This window comes from Gracilinanus agilis, chromosome 1 (genome assembly GCF_016433145.1).
Source record: "Gracilinanus agilis isolate LMUSP501 chromosome 1, AgileGrace, whole genome shotgun sequence".
NCBI classification, from domain to species: Eukaryota; Metazoa; Chordata; class Mammalia; order Didelphimorphia; family Didelphidae; genus Gracilinanus; species Gracilinanus agilis.
In genome coordinates this window covers 320,487,417-320,503,622 of record NC_058130.1, presented here as the reverse complement: position 1 = coordinate 320,503,622, position 16,206 = coordinate 320,487,417, and the positions used below count along the sequence as shown (strand labels likewise).

Below are 16,206 nucleotides of genomic sequence, written 5' to 3'. Positions count from 1 at the left end.
CCCCCCCCCCCCCCCCGCTTTCAGAATCCTAAAATTAAAATCCATGCTTTGGTTTCTTTAGAAATATTTTTGAACCAAAATGCCCCACTTCCCAACCGCCCCCCTCTCCCCTAAACAAACCTGGGAAGCTTGCCTCGCTTGCCTCTTGGAATGAAAAATAGGTCATAACTAAATCAATCACACTTAAAAACTAAAGAGGAAACAAAAACACCCAACACGAAGCCTTTCTACAATTTTCTTTCCCTTCTTCCCCGTACTCAACGATTTTTCATATTTACATTGCATCAGGAGATTTTGAGCCCTTGTTGCAGCTTGCATAGAAAAGAAGGAAGCCAAGGGATGCTGCTGCCACTGCTCACAGGATGGGGCTCCCCAACCTCCTAAGATGGCGTAGGCCAGGGCTCAGCAACCTTTTTGGCCGTGAGAGCCATAAACGCCACATTTTTTAAAATATAATTTCATGAGAGCCGCACAATGCTCACAGTGCTCTCTCCTGTAACAGCGCCTGAAAAAAAAATTGACTTTATGACTCCTGCAGAAAGAGCCATATCTGGCCCTCAAAAGAGTCAGATATGGCTCGAGAGCCATACGTTACCAACCCCTGGTGTAGGCATTCTTCACTAGGTACTCCTTGTCATCGATAGGACTCCACACCATGCTGAAAGCGCTTGCCTGGTTCTTCTGGGCCATCTTTATAAAGATGACCACCATGACCACCATGGCTTCCAGGAGGATGGCTACCATCACTGACAGCAGCACCACCAAGACCATGACTGGAGATAACAGGATGAAACGAGTTATAGGTGTGCTTGCCAAAACATTTTGACATGCAGTCCTCTTGGGTCAGGTAGCTGTTTTTATTGCCTTGACATCCTCCATAGATGAAATGGGCACAGGTATTCTTCTCAGCATCAAAGAGCCATCGTTGGAATGCTACCCAGTAGGCATCAGTGACTGCTTTGGCTGCACAGTAGTCTTTGTAGTTGAAATAATTTCCAGAAAACACTTCTGAGTCTTGCTTTTTGGGAGCCTGAAGGTAGGCTGACTCCTCTGTGCCCCTAGGGCTAGTGAGGTGGTCATCAAAGCTCCAGGCTGCCCCATCAGAAGCAGGACCTTTGAAAAGATGGTGTCAAGAAGATTGTTTCAGTTTCCATTTTGCCCCTACCTAAATCAGTGTGCGACTGGACAAATGGCTTTTCTGAACTTCAGCACCCTCTTCAATGAAATGAGAAGGTTGGACTTGTTATTTTTAATGTTTTGTTATTTTTGTTTTTCTGAACTTAACAAATATCTACAAAATCATTTCTGTTTACAAAAATGAACAGAAAAAAGGATTGCCTATGAAACCACTGGTCTTAATGTACAACTTGCTTTTTTTTTCAAACTTATTTAATAAATTGAATGTGTTAGTTTCAAAAAAGAAATTTTTTTTATATCTGCCTCCAGAGAGAGAACTGAGTGCAAATTGAAGTATAATTTTCTCACTTTATTTTTTTCTTTTTTTTTATGATATGGCTAATATGTATTTCTGTTTTTTCTTTATGATTTCACATGTACAAGTGATATTAATTTTTTGCTTTAGTGTGTTGGGAAAGGGGAGGAGTGAGGAAGAAAAATTAAAACTCAAAATTTTTTAAATGTTAAAATAGTAAAATAAATAATTATTTTTAAAAAGAAATCCAGCAGAAAATAGTCTGATGGGAAATGAAGGAGATGACTCTCCTAAGATCCATTCTTAAGTAAAGGTAGTAAGAGTTGCTGTTTAATTAGAAGTAGTGGCTCCAGAAGCATAAGTTGTTTCCAATGCATGAGCTTCAGGGGACAAGATGCCTGGTTTGAGTAAACTCATTATTTTTACTATGTCTCTCTGTTCTACTGCATTTGAATTTATTTTTGCTTCTGAATAATCCTGAAGTGCTATGGTCAGTTTCTATTACAATCAGATGTTGAAGCTCTTCCATACAGTACCATTTGTTCTGAAAGTCTTCCTTTGTCCAGCTACTCCTCTTTCTTGACAATCTAGTTCAATTTCTTTTAGTAGTAGGTTTCTGAGAAAGATAGTAAGAGTGATCATTTATTAGTCATACACTTCTACCTACATTACTCTTCCCATATGTTCCTATCTAAAAAATGGTCAGATCCAGAAAGTAGCAAATATAAAGTAGTTGTCAGGATCTGAAATCAAATGAAAGTGAGATTCTACCCCATAAATGAACCCTTCCTAATGTAATATCAAATGATATTACACTAATAAAGAAGAAAAACATTTAAGCCAAGCCAACTGAGAATGACTACATCTGATAACATAGAAACCATTCCACATTTTTAGTCCCACACCTTTCTCCTAAAGAATAAGTGTTTTTTGTTATCAGTTATCAGACTGCTTTTTAGGGTTATCATTTAAAGCATTAAAGTAATAGTGTATTGCTCATTTAAAAATGAAGTCTACACTGCATAATTTCATGTAAGTCTTCCTATGTTTCTTTGAATTTTTCCTTCATCATTTTTTGGGATGAAACAATATTTCTTTGAACAAATAGAACACAGTTCAGTCCTTCCCAAAATGAAGTTCCCCAAATGATACTCATTCTCCCATTTTGTTTCCTTCCCAATCTGAAGCTTCCTCATAATGAAAATGTGTATTGTATTAATGATGACTAGTTTTTCATAGTACAAGAGATACCATCTTGGAGTCATATATCTGCCTTTCAAAAAACACAAAGAGAAAAAAAAACTCATGTAAAGATCCCTGGGAAACGTATAGATGATTATTATACAGCCCCAAGGAATTCTACAGATAGAGATGGGAAGCAACAGGAGGTATTGATGAAACCTTCTATACGAATGTAAGGATAAGTTTACTTAGAGGTTGCTTCTATTATTTAGTTACTGCCTGTGAACTGTATTTAATATGCTAACAGGAATGAGGAGTTCATTTGTTCCCACCTATTATCATTGACTAATAAAAGAGTGATTGTTTCCCTCAATTAATAATCTAATGGCACAATAACTTCCAGGATAATAAACCTTGATCTCTATCTCTGACTGCCATTTGTTGGATTAACCCAGAAGGTCAATGATTATGAAGTTTTCCTTTACCAGTTGCCAGGTGGATCTCTAACTGACAACTTCCTGTGTAACTCTGAGAATAAACCAGGTCTGTAATGGTTTCTTATATCAACTATTTTAATGGTAACAAATAAGGTAAAGGAAAGATTGGGATGAATTATGAGGAAAGAGGGATTAAGGGTAAATCCTAGACCTTATCTAATATATATTGATTGTATGGTAAATCTAACAGTATAACTAAAGCAGCTGATATATTGAAGCCTGCTTGGCAACTGCCTGGCCAGGCCAGAGGCCTGACCCTGATTGCTTGATGTTTATCTCAGTCCACGATGATCTTGCTTTTATTGTTGATCTTCTTGTTGGTATATAGATAGATATATTGGTATTGATTTATAGATGTTGTTTTAATAACTGCAACTGGGTGCCAATATACACAGAATAGTCTATGAGCAACTTGGCACCTAACCTAGCTAAGAGACAATCCTGAGATTACCTGTCCTCCCACCAGTATCGCAAAATTGAGACCCTGATGTTCTGAGCTTTGCTGCTTTTATAGCCACATCTCAACTGACTTTTTGGTCTCATGCCAGCTCAAATGCCCTTACTGCATTCTGTATTCTAACCTAGCAACTGGCAATCATGCCTGGCCAAAATGGCTTTTTGCAAAAATATTTATACTCATCACTAAAAATTAAAATATTTAAAATAAAAACAAATCTGTGACTTGATTAACAGAATGGATTCTTGGTGATGAATTAATGAAGAAACTCCTTTTATCAAATGCATATCTCCACCATCTCTATAACTCACTATCTTCTAGAGTTGCCTTGTGAACTAAACTTTTAATTGACTTGCTTGGGGTAATAGGTAGTACCTGGCAGAAGGAGGATTTGAATCCAGAATGTCTGGAATCTAGGGAAGTCTTGTCCTATTGACTATGTCAAATTGCCTTTTTTTAAAAACAATGATTGTGCTCGCTTCGGCAGCACATATACTAAAATTGGAATGATACAGAGAAGATTAGCATGGCCCCTGCGCAAGGATGACACCCAAATTCATGAAGCGTTCCATATTTTTGTCTTGATCAAGGACACATGACAAAACTAGTGGAAATGTGCATTGGCCATGGGTGGGGGGAGTGCGGGGGGCAAAGGGGAAAGGAGGAGTATGAATCATGTAACCATGTTAAAAATGAATATTAATAAATGTTTGAAAAAAAAACCAATGATGATGATGATGATCATAATGAAGATGATATCAAAATGTCTACCTAGATTTAAACTTAGTATCCATTGTAATGTCTTGGTTATCTGCATCAATATTCAGAAATGCCAAAAAATTAGATACTATTTCTATAGCCCATTACTCTCCATGAGAGACTATTATAATTATCCTGGTGATATGTGAGCATGCACACACACACACACACACACATTCTCTTCTCTTCTGAAAATCTTCAGCATAAAAAATTTTAATATGAGTCCCCTCCTCAAATATCTCTCCTCTTTAGCTGTATAAGAAATAAAATCCCAATCCCTAAATGAGTGTCTACTGGACCTGCATTAACTATGTAGGGAAAAAATATTCGATTGGCTCTAGTTGTTATCAGAACCTGCAAATCTTGAATTGAGCAATGCTATTATAAATTGATTCTCAGCTCCACAAGAATCTCAGGGTCTCCTTCCTCTGCAAAGCTCTCATTTTTAGAGAAGGGAGAACTTGATAGAAGCCTCTCAGAAGGATTTTCATATTATACCTTATCTTTCTTTTACATATTGAATCAGCTTGGGTCAAGTTTTGGTACCATGCACACCATTAACAAAATTTTAGTCATCAACAGGAGTCTTCACTCCCAGCCCAGCTAAGTCTCTCCAGCCTGCTCTATCACCACCATGTCTGAATGAGGAACTGTTTGAAGGTAGTTTCAAACACCACCTTAGGAGCCAAAGCTTCCCAGTAGAAACTTTTCTGTTTAAGGAGGAACCTTTCATCACTTGAGACACATAAAAAAAGTCTAGCAAAGGAGTTAAAGGAATTCAGCGGCTCCCAAGATAGGAAGCAAATTCTTTTGAAAAACCTTATATGTTTTCAGTGTCAATTTGCCCACTAAGATTATAAGAAAGGAAAAGAAGTTGTTTTTTTAAAGGTTGCAAAGGTTCAAAGATTTCCTAATTGAAACCTAACATTCTTACTGCCTCTTCTCATAGACCATTCTCAAAGCAGATCCCTTTAAGAATAGAATATAGGCAGTTCACAAGTTTTATATTACCTGAATGATGTATGTTCTTTGCTTATGTACACCTACCCTCTCTGGGATTTACCACAAATCCTTTGCCTTCCCTCTCTCACCAGGATTCTGTTTTTCCAATCAGTTTTGTTCCTACTCATTTCCTGTTTCCTTTCCCCTCTCTTTCTTCATTAGACTTAACCACTGACCAAATCTTATTGCTGCCCACAAATCAATTAATCAATCATCTTTTAAGTACCCACTATATGCAAAGCACTAGAGATGTAAAGGCAAGAATAAAAGCAATTGCTTCCCTTCAAAGAGCTTAAAATATAGCTGGTGGAAACTATGTCCATATTTAAGCATTTACAAAACAGAGACAACATCCGCTTGAGGGGATGAGGGAGCTCCAGATGCTGAGAGAAGGAAGTCAAGAAAGTCTTCATATAAAAGGTAATCCTTGAACTGAGATTTGAAAAACAAACAAAACTAGAAATTCTGAGAGCTGGAAGTGAGGAAAAGCATGCATGGAGCATAGTCAGTGCAAAGGCACATAAACGGAAGAGAGATTGTCAAGAATGAGGAATTATACAAAGGTCAGTGTACATAGCAAGTACTAATTATTAATCTGTAATAAAATTGAAAAAGTACATAGTAACTGAAACTGTGAAGGGGCACATTCAATCTCTAGATTGCTCTAATTCTTTATAAAATTTTTAAAAATTTTTTTATTTTATTTTTGCTCTAATTCATAAGGAAATCACTCTTACACAAAATCTAAATTTTAAAAATTATTTAATAAAAATGTTTAAACACATATTATATGCTGAACACTGTGTTATGCACAGATCATTTCAAGAATAAGTGAACATTTCTCTACCTTATTGGGTCCCTGAGTATAGCCTAAACAAGAGTAAAATGTAATTGGGAAATGTTTAACAAAATAAATAAAAAGACAATGCAATATAGATAATACTAATTTGTGGCTTTCTCAGTAAATATGTGGCTTTCATGATCCATTCCTTTTTGAGCTTGATGTTGTTGCTGTAAAAGATCCATATCTCCTTTCCTATTGTATAGGAACCTTTCTGAGAAGTCTCCTCCTCCATTCAGTCCCATTTCTACCACTGGAGATGCAGTCTTTGTAGCCCAGAAAACCACGTAGGACCCATTGGCTTAGAAATTTTTCCCTGCTAAGACTTTTTCTTCAGTACTTCCAAACTTAAATTAGGATTAAGAATGAGTTTTGAGAATTTAGAATTTTCTGAATTCTTAGTTAATGTGACAATGCAGTCCACTGATTCTCCACATATGGATTATTTTTTACATTTCTGAGTGCCATATTTAAAGGGGGACATTAACAAGTTTGAATGCATGTTGAACAAGATGAGACTGATAAATGTTAATTGAATTGTTGAAAGAATTGAGAAAAGAAATGAAGCTATATGAGGATTAGTCAAAAGAACTGGAGATATTTAGACTGAAGAAAAGGCATAAGGAGTATGTTGTTTTCAAGTATTTAAAAGACTGTTACCAACCAAAAATTAAGTTCTTCACATTGGTGAAAAATGAAACACAGTGAATGACAGCATTACAATATCTTAGTTAGAAAGGATCTATCAAACACCCATCCTATACCTTCAAAATAAGAAAATATTGTAGAAATTCATTAAGACTCTGGTCAATATAGACCTCCCTGATCTTCTATGAGACTGAGATTGAGTAGGCCTCATGGACCATAGTTCATTCTCAGACACATTTATCTTTTAACCCAAGCCTGAACTATTGCAGCTGTAACCTTTTCACCTAAAACAACACCAACAGCTTTTCAGTTTATCATTTATTTATTTAACTTTAACTTTAGCATTCCTTATTTTCTGCATACCAACCTTTACTGGGAGGGTTGTAGCTCTTCAGTTACCATCCAGTAATTTCTAGCCAATAATTTGTATTCATATTCTGCTCTTTTTCTGTGTATTTCCCTTTATGGTTTTCTGTGATAAAAGTCTTCTTTGTTGTAAGGAATGGTGGGCAGTTCTAATGTTCCCTCATTAGTCTGTTCCCAACCAAAAGTTCCTAAAAAGGACACCTGATTTACTTCTTTAGTTTTAAAACCTTACCTTAAGCTTTAGAATCAATACTATGTATTGGTTTCAAGGCAGACGAGTGATAAGGATTAGGCAATGGGAGTGAAGATATTTACCCAGGGTCACATAGCTGGGAAATGTCTGAGGCCAGATTTGCACCTAGGACCTCCCATCACTATGCCTGGATCTAAATCCACTTGAGCTATCCAGCTGCCACCCTGATTTACTTCTAAATTGTAGTTTACCTAAGTTTGCATTTGGTATAACTTCTGGTCTGCCTTAATTAACAAGAGAAACAATAATTTAGTACCTAGTATATGAAGATTATATCATTTAATCCTCAAAACAAGCCTATGTGTTAGGTGCTTTTATTATCTCTATTTTAAAGGCAAGGAAACTGAGATTGATAGTGGTTGAAGATTTCCTTAACAGTATACTTGAGAGAAGGTTATCCCGTCTTTTCTTGAAATTCTAAAGCAAAGGACAATACCTCATGAAGCAATACATTCCACCAGCAGAAAGCTCTAATTTTAAGAAGTTTTTTTTACATCAAATCTATTTTTTTATTTTTATAATTTATACCCATCATTCCTAGTTCCTCTCTATGGGCTAAACAAAACAAGTATAGTTACTTTGCCATGTGACAGTACTGTAGTAATTTAAAATGTCTTCTGTCTTCCCATGAACTTTTATGAGCTAGATAGCCTCAGGGCCTGCAAACCTTATAGATCTACTCATAGACCTCCTTCACTGTACTAAGTGCCATACTTTGAATTCTTTCCAGAATTGAAAAAAAATATTTTAAGATGTGCTTTCTAGAACTAAACATAATATTTATAAGTGTTTTCTGACAAGATCAAAATATAGAAGGGCCTATCTTGTCTTAAAAACCTGGCTTCCAACTGAAAATCCATTCAATAAGCAATTATTAAGTATCTACCAATTTCCATTTATGGTAATAGGATCTAGGGATACAGTCAGTCAATCAACTAGCATTAAGTAACTACTATGTGCCAGGTCCTGTGCTGAGGTCCAGGATATCACCATCAAAAGAGAAAGATAATAGACAATAACTTTGTACAAAGGAGACATAATTAGAATAAACAGAGGATAGCATCTAAGGGAAGGAACTAAGATTTAGAAAAGCCACAAAAGTCTTTGTGCAGGAGATAAAATTTTTACTCAAACTTAAAAAAAAATTTTTAAACCTTTATCTTCTGTCTTACAATCAATACTGGGTATTAGTTCTAAGGCAGAAGAGTGGTAAGGGCTAGGCAATGGGAGTTAAATGACTTGGCCAGGGTCACACAGCTAGAAAGTGTCTGAGGTCAAATTTAAACCTAGGACCTCCAATTTCTGGGTATGACTCTCAATCCACTGAGCCACCCAGCTGACCCCTTTCCTCAAACTTGAAGGAGGCTAGGCAAAGGAGGAGGCAGAGATGATAAGAGGGAGCTTTTCAGTTATGGGAAACCATCAGTAAAAAGAGCCACAGTCCAGAGATATAGTGTCTTGTTTGAGGAAGAGCAAAAATGTTGCTTTTACTGGATCACAAAGTAGGTGGAGGAGCAGAAGGTATAATAAGACTAGATATATAGGACACAAACAGTTCATGAAGGACTTTGAAATACCAAAGAAGAAATTTTATTTTTGATCCTGGTAGCAATAAGGAGTCAATGGGATTAGTTGACATGATAACCCCTGCACTTTAAGAAGATTAATTTGACAGTCATATAAAAGATGGACTTGATGGAGGTAGATATGGCTATTGCAATAGTTCAATCCTGAAGAAATGAGAGCCTGCATCATGGTGATAGTGTCAGTATAAAAGGAGAGGAAAAAAAATACACACACAAATAAATATACACATACACACATATATGAATTTATTGGGGTAAAATTAGGGAAAATTGGGGGGATTTTTCAGTGCTCAGACTTGAGAAGGAGAACATTATATTAAAATCTCAAACTGGAGGGGGCAGCTGGGTAGCTCAGTGGATTGAGAGCCATGCCTAGAGATTGGAGGTCCTAGGTTCAAATCTGGCCTCAGACACTTCCCAGCTGTGTGACCTTGGGCAAGTCACTTGACCCCCATTGCCTACCCTTACCACTCTTCCACCAAGGAACTAATACACAGAAGTTAAGGGTTTAAAAATAAAATTAAAAAAAAATCTCAAAGGGGAAAATGAAAGAGAAAGAAAAAAAGGAGGAGGAACAGAAATGAAAAAAGAAGAGAAATGCAAAATAATTTTTAAAGCAGGGACTGACTGATTCATTTTAATTGTGTAAAGGGAACCCCTTCCTCTCAGGATCCTGAACTTTCTCCTTGTCCAAGCCAGCCTATTAGCAACCTGGAGTTGGCCTTTTCTCTGGAGATTTTTGACTGGGAGCTTCCTCTTCCTCCTCTGTCCCAACCCCTCCCTCTTCTACCTCTTATCCCTCCCCTGCCCAGCCCACCTCCCTGCCTGCCCCAGATTCCTGACAATCATCTCTGTCCTATGCCCAACCCCCACCCCCAATCCTTTTAGTCCTACCACTCCACACCCAGACCAACTTTACTCATGCCTCCTCCTCCCCTTATCTACTCCATTGCAACCAAAATAATGAACCTAGCCATAGAAATTGAAAATAATTCAGTTAAAGGCCTATTCCCCTTAAGGGAAGTATTCGTTTACAATAAAATTGAAGATTTAGTGACTCTTAGACATACACGTTTCACTCCCCAAGACATTGAGATATTCAAGGAAAATAAACCTACCTTTGAAGATGATTCCATTGTGGTTATAAAAAAGCTAGAAAGCATTTATCAAACTTATGATCCTCCACTGATTGATATGGAAAATTTGAACCAAGCCTTTTTAACAAAAGATTTTTTTCTCTTGTCGATCAGATCCAAGAAGGAGAGCAATTCATTGGCCCTGGGAGGACCCAAGGTGAAAGTCGAATAAAGAAGAAGATCATTTAAATTTATGCCAGGCAAGAGAGGCATTATTAAAGCAATGAAAGATTGTTTTGATAGGCCTGGTACATGGACAAAATTTGAAAATTTAAAGCAGAAAAATGAGGAAAATCTCTTCCAGTTTATGGATAGACTTATTGAACTGGGAGACATATAGACATGGACCATTCCAGAGAAAGGGATGTCAGACAAATAAAAAGACAGTTTTTAAAAAACTGTTGTAAAATGGTCAAAGACTATTTTAAGACTAACTGCCCAAACTGGGCCACTATGGATCTTAAGGAATTGAGAAGAGCGGCAGTTTATATCTTTAATGGCCATGAAAGAAAAGATGAAAAGAACAATGACTTAATAGAGGCATTAAGGAAGAAAACAAAAGCTTTAATTGAAAATTTTTAAAAAGTCAAAGCGAATCAAAGAGTGGCCATAGCAACTTTGCAGGAATCTACAAATCAAACATTAATGTGTTAATTCTGTGGAAAAAGGGGTCACATAGTGATCAACTATAGGAAGCTGAATCAGGCAAGTAGAAATAAAAACAACATTAGAAAGAATAATGATTATAGAAATAGCAATTTGAATGAGGCAAATGATTACTCACACCAAAATACTCAAAATGGGGCATGTCCACACTATACTTAGAGTGGAAATCCCCCTCAGCATGGGGAACTCCAGAGAAATAACCATGGAGCTTTATGAAAGTATGATATGGGGAGGGGAAGGGGCTCTGGAATCAGAGATTGAAACTTTTGATTTCCCAGAGCCTGATGTCTTAATGCTGGTTATCCCAGTCCATTCTCCCCTCCCCCCACCCATAATAATGAACTTCATGTAATCCAGAAGGTTGAGAACATGTATTATGATTGCCTCTTAGATACTGGAACTTCCAGATTAGTATTGGTGAGTAAACCTGATTCTTAATGCAATTCTTTTGACTCTTTAAATGTAGTAGGTGTATCAGGAGCACCTCTGAAGGTGCCAAAGCTTTCCTCTCGAATAGTGTCAGTGGGACCCCTCTTTCCTTTTAATACCCATATTCCCCATAAATTTGTTACAGATACTTAGAACCACAATAACATCCTCTCAGTTTGGTTCTATGACACTAGAATTCCCTGAGAAATCCTTAAATTTGCTTCCTGTATTTCTTTTAGCCAGTCAGGAGTAAAGGAACTTCCCACCTTTGAAATCCCAGCTGATATACCTGAATGTCTCTGGGCCACATCTTCTTCCAATGTAGGCCTACTAAAATCAGCTGCTCCTGTTCAAATTAAAAGGAAAAGTGGTCCATCTCCTTCCATTCCTCAGTATCCCATATCAAAAGAAGAGATTGAGGGAATTACTCCAGTGATAGATTCATTAATTGAGCAAGGAATAATAATTCCATGCAAATCTGAATATAACACACCTATTCTACCTGTAAAAAAAAAAAAGCCAAAATTAGGCACAGGTCAAAAATATGCATGTCAATTTGTACAGGATTTAAAGCCTATAAATAATCATATCATAAAAAGACACCTTGTGGTTCCCAACCCAGCCACAATCATCTCCTCTTTTCCCAGCACAGCCACATATTTTACTGTGGTAGATCTGTCCCCGGCATTTTTCTCAATCCCTACTCATGAAAATTCCAGAAATATATTTACCTTCACCTAGAATGGTCCAATAATTAATTGGATGATTACTAGTCCTATATGACTAACGGATGAGTATGCAATTAGTGATTTTAAGTCTGTCTGGTGTATGCAGATTGAGCTAGTTATGATTATTCCTCATATTGATAAGATAATAAATGGGTAAAATAGGTGGGAGGTTATAGGTTTGGTAAATGTAGTAATTTGCATGATTCCGTAGCCTCCTAATTTAAGTAGAATAGCTGCTAGAACTATTGATCCAGCAATAGGGGCTTCTACATGAGCTTTAGGGAGTCATAAATGCAGGCCGTATAAGGGCATTTTGACTATAAAGGTGATTTGCAAGCATATCAGAGTATGGAGTTGGATAGCGTATTGTCTTGTGGGCTAATGATAATATAATTTATTAGGATGTGGAGGGAGCCTAAGTTGTTGTTTAAATTGAGAAGGGCTACTAGGAGAGGGAGTGATCCAATTAGGGTATAGAATAAAAAATAAAGGCCTACGTTTAGTCTTTCATTTTGGTTACCTCATCGGGTGATAATAACAAGGGTTGGGATTAGGGTAGTTTCAAATAAAATGTAAAATATAATTAGTTCTGATGAGGTGAAGGCTATGACTAGTGAAAGTTGAAGAATGATGAGTATAGTTAAGTAAAGTTTTTTTCGTGCTAAAGGTTCTTTTTTTAAGTGATTTTGACTTGCTATGATTATGAGAGGAAGTAGTCAACATGTTAAGATTAGAAGGGAGCCTGATAACGAGTCTATTGAGAATGAGTTATTGAAGTTGTATGATAGGTCTGTGTTATGGTAGATAAGGGACAAGCTTGTAATGCTAATTAATAGGCTATAAGTTGTAGTATTGATTCATATTCATGGTTTTTTTGAGTATCAGGTTAGTGGGATTAATATGAGGGTTGGGATAAGAATTTTTAGCATTGTAGAGGTTTAGGTTTTGTACATGATCGTTTCCGTAAGTGTTGGAGATGGTTACTAATAGGGCCAGTCCAATTCCTGCTTCACAGGTGGAAAATACTAGAAGAATTAAGGGTGTTATAGATGCAGAGAATATGTGGGATTGTGAAATGAGCAGGACTGCTAAGATGAATAAGGATAGTATTATGCCTTCTAAACATAACAGGGTAGATATAAGGTGAGAGCGGTAAATAAGGATTCCTGTGAGGGCATGTATAAAGGCTATAATAATATTTAGATTGATTGATGCTATAAGGTGTTCATGGGTTTAAACCATGATTTATTGAGTTGAAATCAATTATCTTAATTAGATTAAATACCTATTCAGTCCATTCTAATCCTTTTTGAATTCATTCGTAGGCTAGGCCTGCTGTGAGTAATAAGATTAAGCAGTAAGATATGATTAATATGGTGTAAGGGGTGGGAAGTTGAATTGCCCATGGTAGGGGGAGAAGGAGTGCAATTTCTAGGTCAAATAATAAGAATGTGATAGCCACTAGGAAGAATTTTATGGAGAAAAGTAGTCGTGCTGATCCTAAAGGGTCAAAACCGCATTCGTAGGGGCTGGATTTTTTTAAGTATAAGTATAGCTGAGGTAATCAGAAAGCAATTATGATTACAATTGTTGCAAGTAGGGAGTTAACTAAAAGGGTGATGATAAGATTAATTATTTTTCTCTGATTTTACCCAGAACTTAATGAATGGAAATCAGTAGTACTAATTATACTAGAAAAATATGAACCTCGTCAGTAGATGGATACGTATAAGAATAGTCATACTACATCTACAAAGTGTCAATATCAGGCGGCTGCTTCAAAGCCAAAATGGTGTGTTGAACTGAAGTGGAAGAAAAGCTGACAAAGAAGGCAAACAATAAGGAATGTAGAGCCAATAATTACGTGGTTTGACATGATCCAGGCTGCCACAAAGGTTCATGGACAATCTCACCCTGTTCTCACAAATTTTAAAACAGGATTTAGAAAATGTTAATTTTCAGGAGAGCTGTTTGATACAATTTGTAGATGATTTGCTCTTGGTCTAACCTAATACCCCAATGTGCCAGGAAGATAGCAAACATCTTCTTTTAGTGCTACATGAGAGGGGCCACAAAATATCAAAGGGAAACATTCAATGGTTTCTCCTCAAAGTGGAATACTTAGGGTTTATTTTAACTGTTGGTGCCCACTTCCCCTAAGTGCATTGAAGATATTCAGAAATTGAATGCCCCCTCCACTTGGAAACTGTTGAGGTCAATTTTAGGAGCAACAGGGTTTTGTAGATAATGGATCCCTTGTTGTAGGGAAATCACTAAACCCCTCATAGTTCTGACAAAAAATTCAGTCCCTGAACTGCTTAGATTAGACACCTATCTTTCAAAATTAAAAGAAGCTATGCTGTGTGCCCCTGCTCTAGGCATTCCAGATTACAAAAGAAAAAAAAATTACTTTGTATGTACACAAACCAAGAGGAGTAGCTTCACATGTTTAACTCAAACTTTAGGACCTGTTCAGCATTCAGTTGCTTATTATTCAGCCCTGTTGGACCTAGTAGCTTCAGGAGCCCCATCAGGTTTTAGAGGCATCACTGCCACAACTTTGTTGGTAACTAAATCTACAGATTTAGTATTGAGGTGCACATTAATCATAATGTGCCCACATGAAGTTGAAACATTGTTGCTAAGACATAGAACAGGCATTTTCTGATCAAAATTTGCTAAGTATAAGGTAACCTTGTTAGGTTATTAGAATATTACTATAAAATGCTGTACAGTAATTAACCCTGCAACCTTGTTTCCAGACTTACCAGTTTCAGGAGAAACATTACATAGTTGTGAATATTTAGTGCCCATGGCTGAAAAGCCTCAAGATAATCTCTTGGACACTCCTTTAGACAACCCAGACTTAATCTTATTCACTTCTTAACTTAGAAAAACGCGGGACTATTAAATAGTCATAAAACCACTCTTTAATCAAGGGAAAGGGGGATGAGGGCTACCTGGCCTCTTATGCAGAGCTGCGCATTGTGCAGAGTCTAAAGGAACACTGCTTCGCTCTGCTCCCTGATCCCCCTGGGAGTGACACCGCGCTAGATGACCACTCCTAGGGACAAAGGAAATTGGGGAACTTATATACCATTTGGGAAGATCTAGGGGCCGGGAGAGATGATTGACATTATACTGACAGGATACAATCAAGCTAGAGAAAGGGATCATAGCTAGAGGCTAGGGTGTAGGGGAAGGGGCTGCTTACACAATGGATACTAAAGGATGGTCCCTGCCCAGGTGTGTCTTCCTGGGCAGGATCTCTGATACAATGGGGAAACTACCTAAGACAAAAAGGGTATTTAGCATTTACCCTGGAGTCCATTATTCAGTCTGCAACAGCTAGCCTGAGATTCCCTTCAGGGTGGATTCCCACAGGAACAGGGAACTAGCACAATCTTTGGGAGTCTCCAACCTACAAACTCTTTCTAAACTTGCTGTTCATCATATCTCACTAAGCTACAAGTATGGGGTCTCTAGATTCCATGTCGACACACTGATGGTTCTTCTTTCATGAGGGATGGCATATACTACACTGAAGCTGCTGTAGTCACAGAATTTGCCACTGTGTTGTCAGCTTCACTACCCTCAAATATTAGTACTCGAGGCACAGAACTGATAGCTCAAAACATGTCTGTATAGCAAATTAAAAATCCCCAGATGAAAACTAAATTAGAAATACTAAAAACCAAGGGAGAAATTAATAAAATCGAAAGTAAAAGAACTATTGAATTAATAAATAAGACTAGAAGCTGGTACTTTGAAAAAAACAGATAAAATAGACAAAGTACTGGTCAATCTAATAAAAAAAAAAGGAAAGAAGGAAACCAAATTGATAGTATCAAAGATGAAAAGGGAGACCTCACCTCTAATGAAGGGGAAATTAAGGCAATCATTAAAAACTATTTTGCCCAATTATATGGCAATAAATATAACAATTTAGGAGATATGGACAAATATTTACAAAAATATAAACTGCCTAGATTAACAGCAGAAGAAATAGAATACCTAAATAATCCCATATCAGAAAAAGAAATTGAACAAGCCATCAAAGAACTCCCTAAGAAAAAATCACCAGGGCCTGATGGATTCACAAGTGAATTCTATCAGACATTCAAAGAGCAACTAATCCCAATACTATACAAATTATTTGATATGATAAGCAAAGAAGGAGTCCTACCAAATTCCTTTTATGACACAAATATGGTACTGATTCCA

General features: G+C 36.9%; 1 non-coding gene across 1 annotated transcript; it reads left to right on the top strand.

Moving 5' to 3' along the window:
* The first annotated feature begins 4,039 nt into the window (after positions 1–4,039).
* LOC123232632 lies at positions 4,040–4,146 on the top strand. The gene has a single exon (XR_006505161.1). It is a non-coding gene; the product is annotated as a U6 spliceosomal RNA (small nuclear RNA).
* The last annotated feature ends 12,060 nt before the right edge of the window (positions 4,147–16,206 follow it).